We start from the raw sequence: 14,544 nt of genomic DNA, 5'->3' as shown, positions 1-14,544 counted from the left end.
GCAAAACTAAAAAGATAATTATAATTAAAGTAAATATAACAGCTTTGAGATGCATAGAAACCAGAAAGCAAGATCTGATCAGTTTGTCTAAGCAGAGTAAAATACCAGAAGTTAGATTTTTAAAATTTGTTCCATTTAAACACTTCATAGGGTATTATTAACAACACCCAGTATAAGGATATGTACATTTTTACATTGCTTATCCAACCCCAAGTTAAAATATTCCAAATGCTCATTCATTTCTAATGTAGGACTTGTACTAGATCTTCAGAATGGCTGTATTTTCTGTTAGTGCTAGCTCAAAAACTCAGATGGTTTCAGCTGAGGGTTATTAGCTGGAAGAATTGTACGTTACTATTGCAGCATGACGTTATAGCTCGGAGTGCCTTTATAGTGGATAGGTCCAGTTTTGCTAGAACCAATGGAAGGTGTAAAGGAAATTTAAGATGTTCCCGAGGTAAGAAGCTACCACCTGAAAAACTTCCGCAGAGTCCATTAGCCTCAACATGCAAACCAAGCTGATTTTTGTTTTAAAATAATTTGAACTAAATGTGCTTCAGTTTTGATTTTTTCTTCTTTTTTTTTACATTTAATCTATTAGGTGAATTAGGTAGCTTGGAAATATCAAGAGAAGGGATACTGCCAAATAGGAATCTCTTGAAGTTTCCATTTCAGACTTACTGGAATTATTGTGGTAATACATTTGGGAAAATAATTGATGAATATGAAAAGGAAATGGGAGGAAAGAATGAACAAAACACAGATGCTGTAGGGAAAACAAATGCTCTCCTTTATTTAAGACATCATTAAAGCGTGTTCTGAAATGGTATTCAGAGGAGGACTCCATTGCATCCTATCTGGAATGACAAGGTTTTAAGGAAATGTCCCTGTCCTTCATTGGACATCAGGGGATATAACTCCCTTCTCTTATTTGAATACATTTAACTGGTTGTTATTTCCTCTTCACACCACCCGTTCTGGGAATTCTGCAAATTTGGATTTTCCAAGAACTCATTTGTCAAAAAGACAGCTTAAATCCAAGTTAATGCCTTCCTTGTTTGCAGTCTGAATTTCAGTCAACAAGAGACCAGCCCAAGAGTCTGCTTTTGGGACTAGATATGTTCTTCTCCTGACCTTCTTTAGACATACTCTCTGCCTGTGTTCTACATTACTGGCAGTATGCAAGACCAAGTACATAAATCTGCCTCTTTTCAGTAAGAGTAACACAATGTACATAGAAGCACAAAATCTAAGATACTCAGCCATGACGCCAATTAAGTTAGGTTTCAGAAAGGAAAATTAGATTTCACAAAAGCAATTTGGTGTAAAGGCTCTCAGTTTCACCTACATGACAACACTGTCTAATTCAGTGGAAGAATGTTTCTGGAAATCTTTGTCATACTCACAGATGGCTCTTACAGACAGCTTTTCTTGCTGTCCCTGGTAACTGCTGACTGCTGTCCTTGGTGACTGGTGACAGTACACAGGCTGATAAAAATCTGGTGGTAGTATAAAATTTCAGCTATGCAAGAAGAATACCACAAATAGTATCTAGAATTAAGAATAAGTAATGCTTGTGATGGCATGCATCTCCACTGAAATTAAGAGTTATTTCATTCCTCACATTGTAAAGTGGTATAATACACATACACAATAAAAGGAATTGTTAACCCTCTGCTGTTACACAAAAAGTGTCTGTCTTATAAACTAAATTTGTTAACCTGAATTAGCATATTTAACTAATTATCTCATTACATACACAGGATTGTGGACAATTATGGAGAACCCAGAATGAATTGCCTAGACCTACGTGGCTTCTTATGGACTATTAGATTCACTTGAAGAAGACTGTCAGAAGCAATTCCTCACCTCTAAGCAACCTTTACAAGCACGAGAGAGAATTCTTCATCATCTCCTCTCTTGTGAAGAGACTGCACAGGGTAGATATGATCAGCAGTAGTAGCCATTCAAATATTCCTAGGATTAGGCAAAATATCAGATGTAAGCCTGGTAAGAACACTGCATCCCACTGTCTTGAAGTGGACAGGAATCACACCATTTCTTGGAGATACATTGCCCATGTGAAGCAATCATTTTATTCTCTGCTGTTCTTTTCTGATGCATAAAGACAGTTTCAGAAGATCCTTAAACAAATCATGCTTTGGCTTTTGTTTCTCATTAGTGTTCCTCATTAGCTCTTGACTTCCGGTTTTCTAGGAATCTTTAAAAACCTGAGAACTGGCATAAGAAAGTAGCACCAAGATACCATGGCAATGGTCAAAACAACAGAACTGCTGAACTGCAACTCTCCCCAACCTTAATTAGATGGGACGTGGAAAAAGACTGGAATCCCCTGTTGTCACAGTTGTTTACATTAGTAGTCCAGGAACTAACTGCCTTCACTAGGATGAATCTTATTTGTGTATTTCCACATACCCCACTAGTGCAATAGACACGGCTGCATTTAAATTTTCTGGCTTTCAGGTGTTTAAAAACACGTGAAACATTCAACTGAGATACAAGGAGCATCAGAGACCTTCCTATATGTAACAGGATTTCAGTTTCACAGAAAATACTCCCAAGGTATAACGGCATTCTTGTTTCTAAGCTATGATTCCTCTTTGAAACCAGTTTTGTAATTGTTTCACAGCCTAAAGCAACAGTCCTTGATCCTTGCAACTCCTGAAGAATAATCATTCTTTTTTTCTGATTTTCATTGCTGTAGGATACATAAAAATGTGCAGAAATTATCAATGAAAACTAGAATCCTCTTCTGAGAATTCTTGTCTTAAACTGTTGCAGAGGTTGGATGTTAGGAAGCTGTTAGAAAAATGTTAGGAAGATTTTTTTCACTATGTGGGTGGTTAAGCATTGGAATAAGTTACCAAGAGAGGTGGTGTAAACTCCATCCCAGGAAGTTTCTAAGAACAGGTTAAACACTTGCCTGGGATAGTCTAGACAAGGATGATATCTAGCCTTGATCAGTGTGTTGGATTAGACAACCTAATGAGGTCTCTTCCAGTCCTACTTTTCTATGATTCTATTATTTGAAGGAAAAATTACATTTTACTCATTTTTAAATGACAACTTGTATTACTGTAGGGCTTAAGCCCCTTCCATTTTGGGGGTACATGCTGTACAAACAGAAAAAAAATGTGGTCCCTGTTCAGAAGAGCTCACCATCTAACTACAAGGTTCTATAGAAAGTGTCCAGTCCTGGGTTCTGTTACTGGTAACCAGCTTCAGATTTGATTTTCATCCACTTTTTGGAAAGTCTCTGCTGTTTTTCTTTATCTAACATTATAAATAAAACAGATGCGTGTTAAACCAAAATGCCTGGACCAGTGGTGGCTTGTCAATAGTGAGCACTGGGCGCAGCCCCACCGGTTTCAACACAACTTGATTAATCATGTCATGATTATGCAGACTGGCCCAGTCCACTATGCATATGTGCAGAAAGGCACCTTGGGGTGATCTCCTTACCACTCCAATGGCACATGCGCAGTGAAAGCACTTGACCAGTTTGAATAATTGAAATAGCTACTTGTTTAAGCAGGAGGCAGAGCACCTGTGAACTGTGCTTTGCTTGCTCCATGCCTCGCTGCTGCCTTTGAAAGTGGCACAGTGTGGCACTATGTGCCTTGTTGCCTGGCCTGCCCAGTGGCAGGACTCGTATGGTGCTGTGCTGCACCACTTTCAAAGGCAGCAGTGAGGCATGGAGCAGGCAAAACACAGCTCGCAGCTGCAGCCCACCCATGCCTCGTGCGAAAATTGGGAGGCCATGGGTCCCCTTTGGTTGCCTGGCGCCACACCTCTGGAGGAGCTGCTAGGCTCTTCCTAGAGATGATACGGGGTGGGTGCAGGGGTCCTGTGTGCTCCAGCCTCTCCGGCCTGGCAGTGCAGCAGAGGCTGGCCCCATTTTGGGACCCCAGGTAGTGGGGGGTGGTGAATTTACAGGGGCCAGCAGTGCCAGGCAATGACTCCGGGCACAGGGAATGGGATGGGTGGAGCCGGCCCCAGCCTTGATCCCGGTCCCAGCTCTGCTCTGATTCCTGCCCAGTCCCAGCCCCATTCCCCTCCATGGCCCTTCCCCCTTCCCCTGCAGACTTTGGGGGGGGGGGGTACATGCGTGCATGCGTGCACATGTTCAGCCTCCCCACAAAAAAAAATTTCTCCCTCCACCTTTCCTATTCGCCCCACCTGTCTCTGAGTTCACCTGCTGTGCCTGGCCTGGACTCTTGATCCACAGATGAATATGAACTGTTTGCAAAACACATCAAAGTCACATGTGAGCCCTTGTACATTGAAATATTTATCTATTTACCAGTACAAACATACTCCAAAAATAGCTCCCGACACCTAGATAATGTGCAGTGCTTTGTTCCTTTTAATCATGAGATTGAATGCTCCTTATCAATTTAGTCTCATGGACAGAGACACCCTCTTATCCAGACAAAAAGGAGAAAGGGGACCTTGTGACAGCCCAAATGTGGTAGGAGGCTTTTGTTGAGCTGTCCTATTTATTTTAGTCATTTGGCCACCTGCCCACTGTACATAACATTGATCTCAGATGCAAGTGTTCGGCTGTACATGGTGTTAATGATATACTGGCCAAGAGAGAAGTTTTTGGTGAAAGCTTAATAGATATGGTGCAGATCTTCAAAACTCTATAGTTACCTCTGCTTATGAGTGGCGGTGTTTTGTCTTCTGACTTTCTGCCGTATGACTGGTGGAACTTTTCTTTTCCTCTACCCAGTCACCACCCTCCCACTAGGGTGTCACTACATGGCAGGGGAGGTGAAGCGCTTGCAGTGCTGAGCACCAGGGCTCCTCCACCAAGAGTGCCTCCTCAGTCAGCAATAGGGGGCACTGCAGGCCCCCACCAAGGAGAGGGGTGCCACCACCACTGGTACCCCTGTCCCAGCATCCAGCCCCCCTGCAAGCTCAGGGGCCCTGTGTCACAGCCACTGGTGGAATTCCAAAGCAGGGGGTGCTGAGACAGGGAAGCATGGTGGGGGGGAGCAAACCTGCCCCCACCATCCCCTCCTAGCCCCACATCACTCCTGGTACCCTAGGAAGACCCCTTCCTAAGCCACCCCAAGGCTGGGTGGGTGCAAGTCCTGTATAGGTGTTAATCTACTTCCTAGAGCAAAGTGAAGCATAAGGCCCAGGCAGTTTGGAGCCTCTGATATGGAGGAGGCTCCCCTCCCACCACCCGAGAGGGAGGTTGATAACAACATCAAGCCCACCACCTTCCGAGCTGTGCCAGGAATCCCATTCCCAGAAAAAATAAAAAAGATAACTGTCACAGCCACACATGAGGGCCCAGGATGGTGCAGCTGATCTGTGGTAGAGGAGTCCATGGAGGAGACCCACCAACTCTGCCAGCTGCAACCTGGCCCCCCATCCCCCCACTACAGAGGCGGGTCTGGCACTGGAGCTCTCCCTCTTCAACCACTTAGGGGACGTGGGAGCCCTAGGTTCATGCAAGAACTGTATTGAAACCACCCCTGGCACAGACCCCTATGTGTCCTGTGACCCCAGTACAGAGAGGGGAGAAGCAGGGTCCCCCACTAAACACCTTCCCAACCCTGAGGGGGACCCTGCACAGGCACCCCTGCCATTTGCCCTGCCACTATCCATGCTATCCCCTTCCCCATCCAGTGTCAGTGGATGTAGGAGATGGGTAGTAAGGTGGCACTCTGTTAGGCCTCTGCCCCCAAGGGGGTGAAGGTTGGGGAAATACCCAGCCCACCTGGCAGCCAGAAGAAGCCTGCCAAACTACAGGACCAGGAGCAGGATGACTAGGAGTCTGTGGGCTCCGCAGAGCCTGCAGACCTCTCAGCACTACCCGGGCAGGAGCTTCTCCAATTCCTGGAGAGCATGTGATGCTCTGGGAAGAAGGTGCAGCTCTCCCTGGATCATTGGAGAGATTTTCACCAAGTTCTCAACTTGGTGAGTGCTCTGGTGGGAAAAGGCATGGGGGCATACGAGGAGCAATGCCAAAAACTATCATCAGGCCCACAGCTGCCATGAAGCTTTTACAGCATTGGGAAAGAGGTGGGATTGCTGAAGGGCCCCATGGCTGGCATTGCCTCCTGCAAAAGCCCCACCAAGCCTAACAACACCCCCTACCAATGAGGTCCCTCACTGTGGTTTCCATTGGCAAAGCATGGGGGGCGGTGTATGTGGGTGCACATTTGCCCCCTGAGCATGGGGCAGTGCACCCTCTGTGAAAAGGTGCTGCCAACACTGCTGGCAGCGCCTGCGGGTGGTCACCACTAGCCCCCCTCCCCATCACTGACACCGCCAGTGGTGTCTGCAGGAGGTTCACGATTGCCACTGGTTTCTGGCCGCTGCCCATGCTCCCACCAGTGTCTGGTCGCCAACTGCTGTCACCCACCCCCCACCCCGCCACCAACAGCCCTGTGACTACCTGCAGGAATTCACCGCTTGCCGCCACCGCACTCCCGCTGCCAACACTGCTGCCACCACCTGCAGGAGCTCGCCATACTCCCCCAGCCACTGGGGGCATGCAGCATTCATGGTGGTTTCTCTCAAAGTATGTGGCTGCAGGACAGGTCTCTGCAGGTGCCAGGTACTCTCTTTTCTTCAGAACAAGGTGTGCACTGTGCTTTTCCCATAGGAGACCCACACAACTCCAGCCACCAAAGCCAACTGCCAGCTGGATTAGGGAGACAGGGTCTTCTTTAGCCACCTCATGGAGGCATCCTGTGGGGTGGTGACTCTGTTCTCCCTGAACCTGTAGCCAGAGGTCTTTCTTGCCACTGAGGTAGTGCCAGTCTGCCTGCTTCATCCCTGGGTCCAAGTACAGGGGCTTATCCTCTACTTGGTAAACTTCTATGCCCTTGTGCATGACTCAGAGATGGCCCATTTCTATCAGCAGGTGGCTACCTACCTTGGGACCCTGAACCCTCACAAGTGCCTAGTCCTCAGTGGAGTCTTTCATGTCATCCTCAAGGTGCAGCACTGCACTGGTAGGGAGTGAAGCCAGGCTGCTGCAGCTGTCCTCAGGGAGATCATCACGCACCACTCCCTGGTGGGCTCTGCTGACTACTGCATCACATTGATGACTCATGTTCATCCTGGAGTCAACAGTGGCTCCAAGGTCTTTTTCTGCCTCAGTGGTGCTAAGAAGGTCCACCTCCCCCCTCCCCCCCTCCGCCCACAGCCTATAGGTATGATGGCAGTTTTTCCTCCCTAGATGCAGCACTTTGCACTTGTCCTTATTGAATTGCATCTTGTTGTTCTGTGCCCACTTCCCCAACCTGTCGAGGTCAGCCTGGATCTGGTTCCTCCTCTCCAGGGTGTTAGCTTCACCCCATATTTTAGTGTCATCCACAAATTTGGACAGGGTGCTTCCCACCCCCTCGTCCAGATCACTGATGAAGATGTTGAACAGCACCGGCCCCAGAACTGAGCCCTGAGGGACTCCACTGCACACATCTTTCCAGGTTGACACTGACCCATCCACCACCACCCTCTGAGTGTGACCCCTGAGTCAGTTTGCTATCCAGTCTACTGTGTAATCATCTGTGTCAAATCTCCTCAGTTTATTAATAAGGATGGTATGGGATACCGTGTCAAAGGCCTTCTTGAAGTCCAGATAGATAACATCCACCTCGACTCCTGCATCTAAACATTTGGTGGCCTTATAAAAAGAAACTAGGTTAGTCAGGCAGGACCTGTCCGCTATAAACCCATGTCGGTTGCCCCTCCACATCACATTAGCCAGTGGGCTCCCACAGATGTTTTCCTTGATACGTTTTAGGGATGGCTCTGGCCTCTCTCCCTGAGCCACTGCTGACAGGGGTGGTGGGCATGTGGGTGGGAGGCTGGGGAGAAGGCAGACTCCTGGGACATTGCTGGAGTGCCCCCATGGAGTGGCCAGAGCCAGTGCAGACAGGTTTAGAGCTCTCCCCATACTCAATAAGTAAATGCCTGTTGGATTCAATGGTGCTCTAATGCATGGCACTTTGTGTAAAGCGCCAGGAGTTAGAGTGCCTTCCTGACAGGCTGCCTCCACTTGTGTAAGCACTGAAAGTGTCACAAGGCCTGATTAAAGAAAGAGGCTCCACGGGCATTTCACAACAGGGCAGCAGGGTCCACTGGTGGTTCCTTTTGCAAGACCAGGCTCATTGGCATTATGATACGGAAGTAAGATTTTCCAAAGGTTTTAAATAACAACATAGCAATAACTTGTATAAGGTAGTTAAAAATGTATTTTGAAATTTGAAAAGAAATAATACCATATACATTTCCTAACCCAAAATTCACATTTTTCTGTGATTGAACTGAAACACTACTAATATATATATATATATATATATACACACACTACATATATATATATATATACATACATACATACACACACACACACACATACATATACATACATATTTATATATATGTGTGTGTGTATATATATATATATATAAATAAGTGGTGTTTCATTTTAATCATGGGAAAATGTGAGTTTTGGGTGGGGGGTTAAAACTGAAAATTGGGGATTTTTTTTTTAAATCAGAGAAAACCAGGATCCCTGCTTATTACAATATAAAATGCCTTAAAAAGATATTATTCATCCCAAATACAAGGCCAAAAATCTCTAACACAGATTCCATCTTTTTAAAAACTAAATCTTTATTCCTAGTGTAATCTACCAAACAGTGGATCTTTTGAGTATAATCCATGCCCAAAACTGTAAAAGGAGAAAGAAGTGTTACTTTGTTTGACAATGTCATGCTTGCTCCCCCTGTACAAGAGCTGACTCATGGAAGAAAACTGCCCCTTTCAACTCAGGGACATAGGCAAAAACTTATCCTTAAATTACAGACTGCGAGAAAGAGAAGAGACCAAATGTAAAAATGTCAAAAGGAACTCCTAAAAATACACTGCTCCTGTCTTCCAGCCCCAAAATGTTAGCATTAACTAGTCATAGAATCATAGAAAGTTAGGACTGGAAAGGACCTCAGGAGGTCATCTAGTCCAACCTCCTGCTTAAAGCAGGACCAGCTCCAACTAGATCATCCCGTCCACGGCTTTGTCTACTCAAGTCTTGAAAACCAAGGATGGAGATTCCACCACCTCTCTGGGTAACCTGTTCCAGTGCTTTACTAGTCACTGGATGTGTCTACATGTTCATTAAATTTAGTACCTCCATTTGGAGGTACTAGAAAAAGTTAGATTAGCATATATTAATGTGCATTAGGGAAAGCACACTTTTTTGGTAATGCTTTAATGAGCATTAAAATAGGCTAATTCACATTAAAGCACACATGTAGATGTATCCACTGACTTCATTCTGAGTTTAAGCCTCTTTGGACATAGAATTCCAGATTCTCCATTATATTAAGGCCTCTTTCCACTATTTTGATGGTATAAAACTGCTTTGAAGTGCGGCAAATTATGCCTACCTTTGCTTTCAGAGCCAAATGTTTGTACCAAATATAATGCTCCTACACTGTTATAACACATGCATTCCTGTTTAATCTTACTGCAAAGGATGGGTTAGTGTTTTCATTAAAACATTTTCACCTAACTGCAAATTATATGGCTATATAATTTTGCGAGTTATTAAGATAAGGCTAATAACTGTGGTCCAAATGCTCAGTTGTAATAGTTGCTATTGCATTGATTCTTCTATTATGCGGAAGAAAGAAGTGTGTCTTCCACATGCTCATCCATAATGTTGTTTGAGCATTAAGAATGTGCTTGTGCATGCTCAGTATTTTATGGCTGCTGCTCTCCTGAAGGAATGTTTTCTGATATACAAGCAGCCCTGTCGTCACTAGTGACCTTCAAACTAGAAAATATTTACAGTATAACTTGCAAACCTTCCCCTACAGTCCCACCTTCAAACCTATCCTCACTCCAATTTGTGCACATAAGCCTTGTCTATACTGTATTAGCAACAGATCCCAAAAAGGGAAGGACTAAGCATGCCCCACACACGTGGTCTAAAGCTGGAAGTTTGTCCACAGGGCTGCTTCAGACTCATCCATGGTGCCTGCTCTTGAGTCCTCATTCTCTGTTGCATCTGAGAGTGAGTGCAGGGGACAGGTGTAGCTCAGTCTCACAGGCAAACTTCTAGCTCTAGGGCAGATCAATGGACACAGGAAGGCAGAGCACTCTCAGACTTATCTTCTATGAGACCCACCTGTTTTTCATTTGAAGATGCTGTGTAATTTTCTGGTGCTATATATCTTTATGACTTAAAAAAGAAATGGCTGGAAAAAAACCCCCACAGCCTAACATGTCTAGAAGTTTTAAGAATAGAACACGATAAGGAAATCTAGTCCATCAGGGCCTTACTACTTTTTTGGGGTTTTTTGTGAAAAGCATGTACTGATAAAATGTGTCCAGTTTACATGAAAATCCATGGTATCCATGGATCACTGCTGTCCTCTCCTGAACTAATTGCTACACAAATAATGCTGTAATAATCACAGAATTATAGAGTAATGAAAGGGAATGACCTGTTCCCTGCCCCCCAGTAGATGCAGGCTTCAGTGCTTTTAAACCATCCCAGACAGATGGCTAATCATTAAGCCTGTGTAAAGCAGCTAGTATTCACTTCAGATTCGGCCAATTCAGAGGACGGTGATTTGATTCGGTGATTCAAATCACTGTCCCAAATCGATTCAGCCAAATCTGATTAGGGGATTCGACTCCTGCACTTGTTTTAAAAAAAGCCCCGACTCAGTAGGTGCTGCCAGGTGGGGGGGCGATCCCTGCTGCTCCCCACTGCCCCAAATTGCATGAGGGCCTCTGCATGAGACCCCTGACCCACCCCCCCATCTCAGCTGCCCCACCTGCCATGGCTGCAGCCCTTTAAGAAAAAAACATTCCAAAAAACCCCAGACTCATCATTCCTGCCAGGTGGGGGCTGATCCCAGCTGCCTCCCGATGCCCTGTGAGGGGCTCTGTATGTGCCCCCTTAAGCCCTGAGGCCGCTGCAGAGTGGTGAGTCCCAGGGCTTTTCTTGTTCTTTTTTTTTCTTAAAGAGCTGGAGCTGGCCTGGGCGGGGCACCTGTGGGGGGGCTGGGGGAGTGAGGGGGGGGTCGGGGAGCTCATGCAGAGCCCCCCATGCAGTGTGGGGCAGTGGGGGTTCAGCAGGGATTGTGCCCCCCCCAGCAGCACCTGGTGAGCACCAGGGCTTTTTTTTCAAAATGCCGGGAGCTGGGGCAGGTGGGGCAACCATGGGGGGGCTGGGGGAGTGGGCGTGGGTCGGGGGGCTGGGGGAGCAGGCGGGGGGTGGGGGCTGGCAGGGGTCCCCTGCCCCAGCCCCCACTACTCCACCCCTAGTACTTACCAGCTAGGAGTTAGCTGCAGCTCCCTGCTGCAGCCACCGGAGATTGTCCAAATCATCAAAGCTCTCCAAATCTCTTCTGAAGATTCAGAGAGCTTTGCATCAATTCAGACCTTTTAATTGGTCCCGATTCGATTCGGATTCAGAGATTTGGCCACCAAAGCATGCCAAATCTCCTCCAAATTGAATGACCACCTGAAGCTTCACACAGCCCTACTAATCATCTTTTTTTTTAAACCTGCGACAAAAAAGATTCCACAACTTCCCCAGACAGCTTGTGCCATTGTCCTATAGGTCTTTAATTGGGAAGTTTTTCATGAGATTTACTCTAAATCTACTTTTTTGCAATTTAAACCCACCGCCATGTGTACTGATCTCTGTGGGAAGGGAGAATGGTGTTTCTCCATCTTCATGGCAGCTTTTCAGATATTTGAAAACTACTATCACATCCTTCTCTTACATATCCTTTTGTCAAACTAAATTCTAAAACTAGTTTTCTCCTACCTTTCACCCCACAACTTTGCTTTGCAAACCCCCTTATCATCATTTACTTTAGCTCTGAACCCCCTTCAGTTTCTCTACACCAGTGGTTCCCAACCCTTTTTTGTTGTGATCCTAAACTGGCCACCAACAGGACCTCCTGACCCAGAACTGTGGGGGCTGCTGGAAGTGGAGTGTGGCAGCAGCAGCCACGGCCTGGGGGGCAGGGGAGCCACCATTGCCCCATTTGTGCATGGCAGCCCTGCCCCTCCGCTCACCTGCTGCATCTGGGCCACACACGTGAGTGTACACCTGTGTGTGAGGGCTTTTCATGATCCTACTGAGGACCCCGCGTGACCCTGATTTTGGTCGTGCCCTGAGGTTGGGAACCAATGCCCTACACAATAACCTGTAATAATTAAGTTACAAGAATAGAAGGAAGCAACCGTTTGGGGTTGGGTATTGTTTTAAAACAGATAATTTATGAATCATCCACTCAAGTTAAGGGCTGGATTCATTACAGAGTACTTTAGTAAGTTAGGGCACTGTCACAAGGCACTAAGGTGTGCCTGCTCCTTCAAGAGCAGAGGCAGCTTATCTAGGGAGCCCTGAGAGATAGGCCTTGCTCCACATCTGCAGGTTGCCTTGGCAGTAAACTAGTCGGTATTAGCTGGCACCTGCGCCCAGTCAGCTGACCAGAAGGAAATAGGACCCTGGGCATATATAAGCCCCAGGGCTGGGGATTGGCTGGAGGTTAGTTTGTTGTTAGTAGTTATGGGGAAGGAGCTCTTGCAGAAACACTACTCAGAGATGCTTGGTTGCCTATTCTGCTGCTGGTAAGTCTAATGGGCTCTAGGAGCTCCTAAAGTATCTGGAATTTGGAGGCACACATTGCTGAGGGAAAAGCTTGACTCCTTAAAGGGGCAGGGTGTGACTTCCAATGTTATTGTTGTTGTTATATTATAGCCCAGCGGCTTGTATTTATGTTATTATTTGAATCTGGTGGACTGGACTGAGGCTTTTGGGGAGGAGGAGGCCTCATTGGGGCCACACTACTGGGTAAAGCAGGGGTGTCCAAACTTCTTGAATGTGGGGCCAGGTCATGAACTTTTTATCACCCAGTGGGCCTGTGACCCATATTCAAAGATGTCACAGGAAGTAGTATCATATCAGGAAGTGATGTCATGTGACCTTTGACACCAATGAAGTTGCAGGGGTTGGCATGGTGCTGGTTGACATGGCATGCATGCCTGGATTGACCTGGTGCTGGAGAAGCCACGGGGCCAGACTGGGGTTAACCTGGGGCCCACCTGGCCTGCCAGTGCCATGCCTGGGTTGACATGGTGCTGCAGGGCCCACCTGGGCAGAACCAGGTCAGCACCAGTCAGGAAAGGCAGTATGCAGCTGAAGCCAGCTTCCCATGTGCTGCTGGGGATGGGAGGGGACCGGTCAGCAGAAGCGGCAGCGGAGCCGTGTGCCGCTTGGAACTGACCAGTGCAGGCTCGTCCTGTCCCGAGCGGCACACGGCTCCTCAGCCACTTCTGCTAGCCGGTACAGACCCGGCTGGGCTCCTCCCATCCCAAGCAGCACATGAGAAGCAGCCCCCTTGAGACCTCGCATGCAGGTGGCTGGGTCCAGAGAGCTGCAATGCCTGGGGGGGAGACTGGCCAGGGGAGCAGGCACCGCCTTGCTGTGGGGCAGGGCAGGGTAGCAGGGCTGGCTTGAAGTGGGTGGGTGAGGAAGCAGGCGCAGGCCGGCAGTGCCAGCAGCTGCTGCTTGGCCTCCCACGGGGGGCCGCTCCCCCGGGCCCTGCGGAGTTAAGCAGCTCCCCTCCCCTCGCTTCCAGCTGGGGCCTGCAGGCCGGCCCTGCCCACATCACCGCCGTGGCTCTGCGCTCCGAGGCAGTGGCTCCGCGCTCTGTGCTGCTGACGCCACTGCCGCAGGCCAGATAAAATGGCTTGGCGGGCCTCATGGTGGCCCGCGGGCTGTATGTTGGACAAGCCTGGTGTAGAGCCACCATGCCAGTGAGGGCGCAGTGACAAGCTGTGGAGAGCCTAGCACCAGTGAGGGTGAAGAGACGGGGGCTAAGGGCCCACTGATTATAGGAGGCCAAGCTAGGGCTCAATGTGTGAATACCATCTGTGAGGCATGGGGTGTGGTAAAGGGGCAGTTTTGGAGCCATGCATCTAGCCCATAAGGCTTAGGGTGTCTCAAGGCACTGACTTTGAGTATGACCTGGCAAGGGATTCAAGTTCAGCAGGACTGACCACAAACTCGTGGGCAGCCTCCCAACGTATTATTTCAACCAGCAAGACATGGTAGGTGAAATTAGAAGGTGCCTGCAGGGTGGAGCAGGCATGGTCACGGAGCCCTAGGGTCATCATGGCTATCCCGGGGGACCCCATGCCATGACAGGCACACTTCATCTGTGTTTTACATGGCCCATGAGGTCTGGTGTTCTAATTTGCTTGTCTGTTTGCTCTGTGTGACAGCAACCAGTAAAGGGAAAAGAAACCAGGCCCTTCAAGCAATAAAGAGGCATTCCCTTCTGAAGTAACAGGCCAGAGCTATGGATGGTGTTGATTCATATCCATTGTAGATCAGGTCTAAAGGAAAATTCACAACATTCACAGGACAGTAGTGCACATGCAGATACTTGTACATGGTATTGTACAAGTTTGTAGTGGGACTTGTACTGTTTGGATGTTTGCAGATGCAGGTTCAATAAT

At 47.5% G+C, this 14,544-nt stretch overlaps 1 long non-coding RNA gene across 1 annotated transcript in view; it reads left to right on the top strand.

The window, feature by feature from the left end:
• The window catches only part of LOC132250186 (uncharacterized), a 29,937-nt gene extending 26,604 nt beyond the window's left edge, over window positions 1–3,333 (top strand). The window contains exon 2 of the long non-coding RNA XR_009461818.1: window positions 1,764–3,333. This is a non-coding gene — a long non-coding RNA (uncharacterized LOC132250186). The remainder of the gene's footprint in view (window positions 1–1,763) is intronic.
• The last annotated feature ends 11,211 nt before the right edge of the window (window positions 3,334–14,544 follow it).

Source organism: Alligator mississippiensis, chromosome 1 (genome assembly GCF_030867095.1).
Source record: "Alligator mississippiensis isolate rAllMis1 chromosome 1, rAllMis1, whole genome shotgun sequence".
Lineage (NCBI taxonomy): Eukaryota > Metazoa > Chordata > Crocodylia > Alligatoridae > Alligator > Alligator mississippiensis.
The sequence above is the reverse complement of the archived record's forward strand: the minus strand, read 5'-3'. Positions and strand labels throughout refer to the sequence as shown.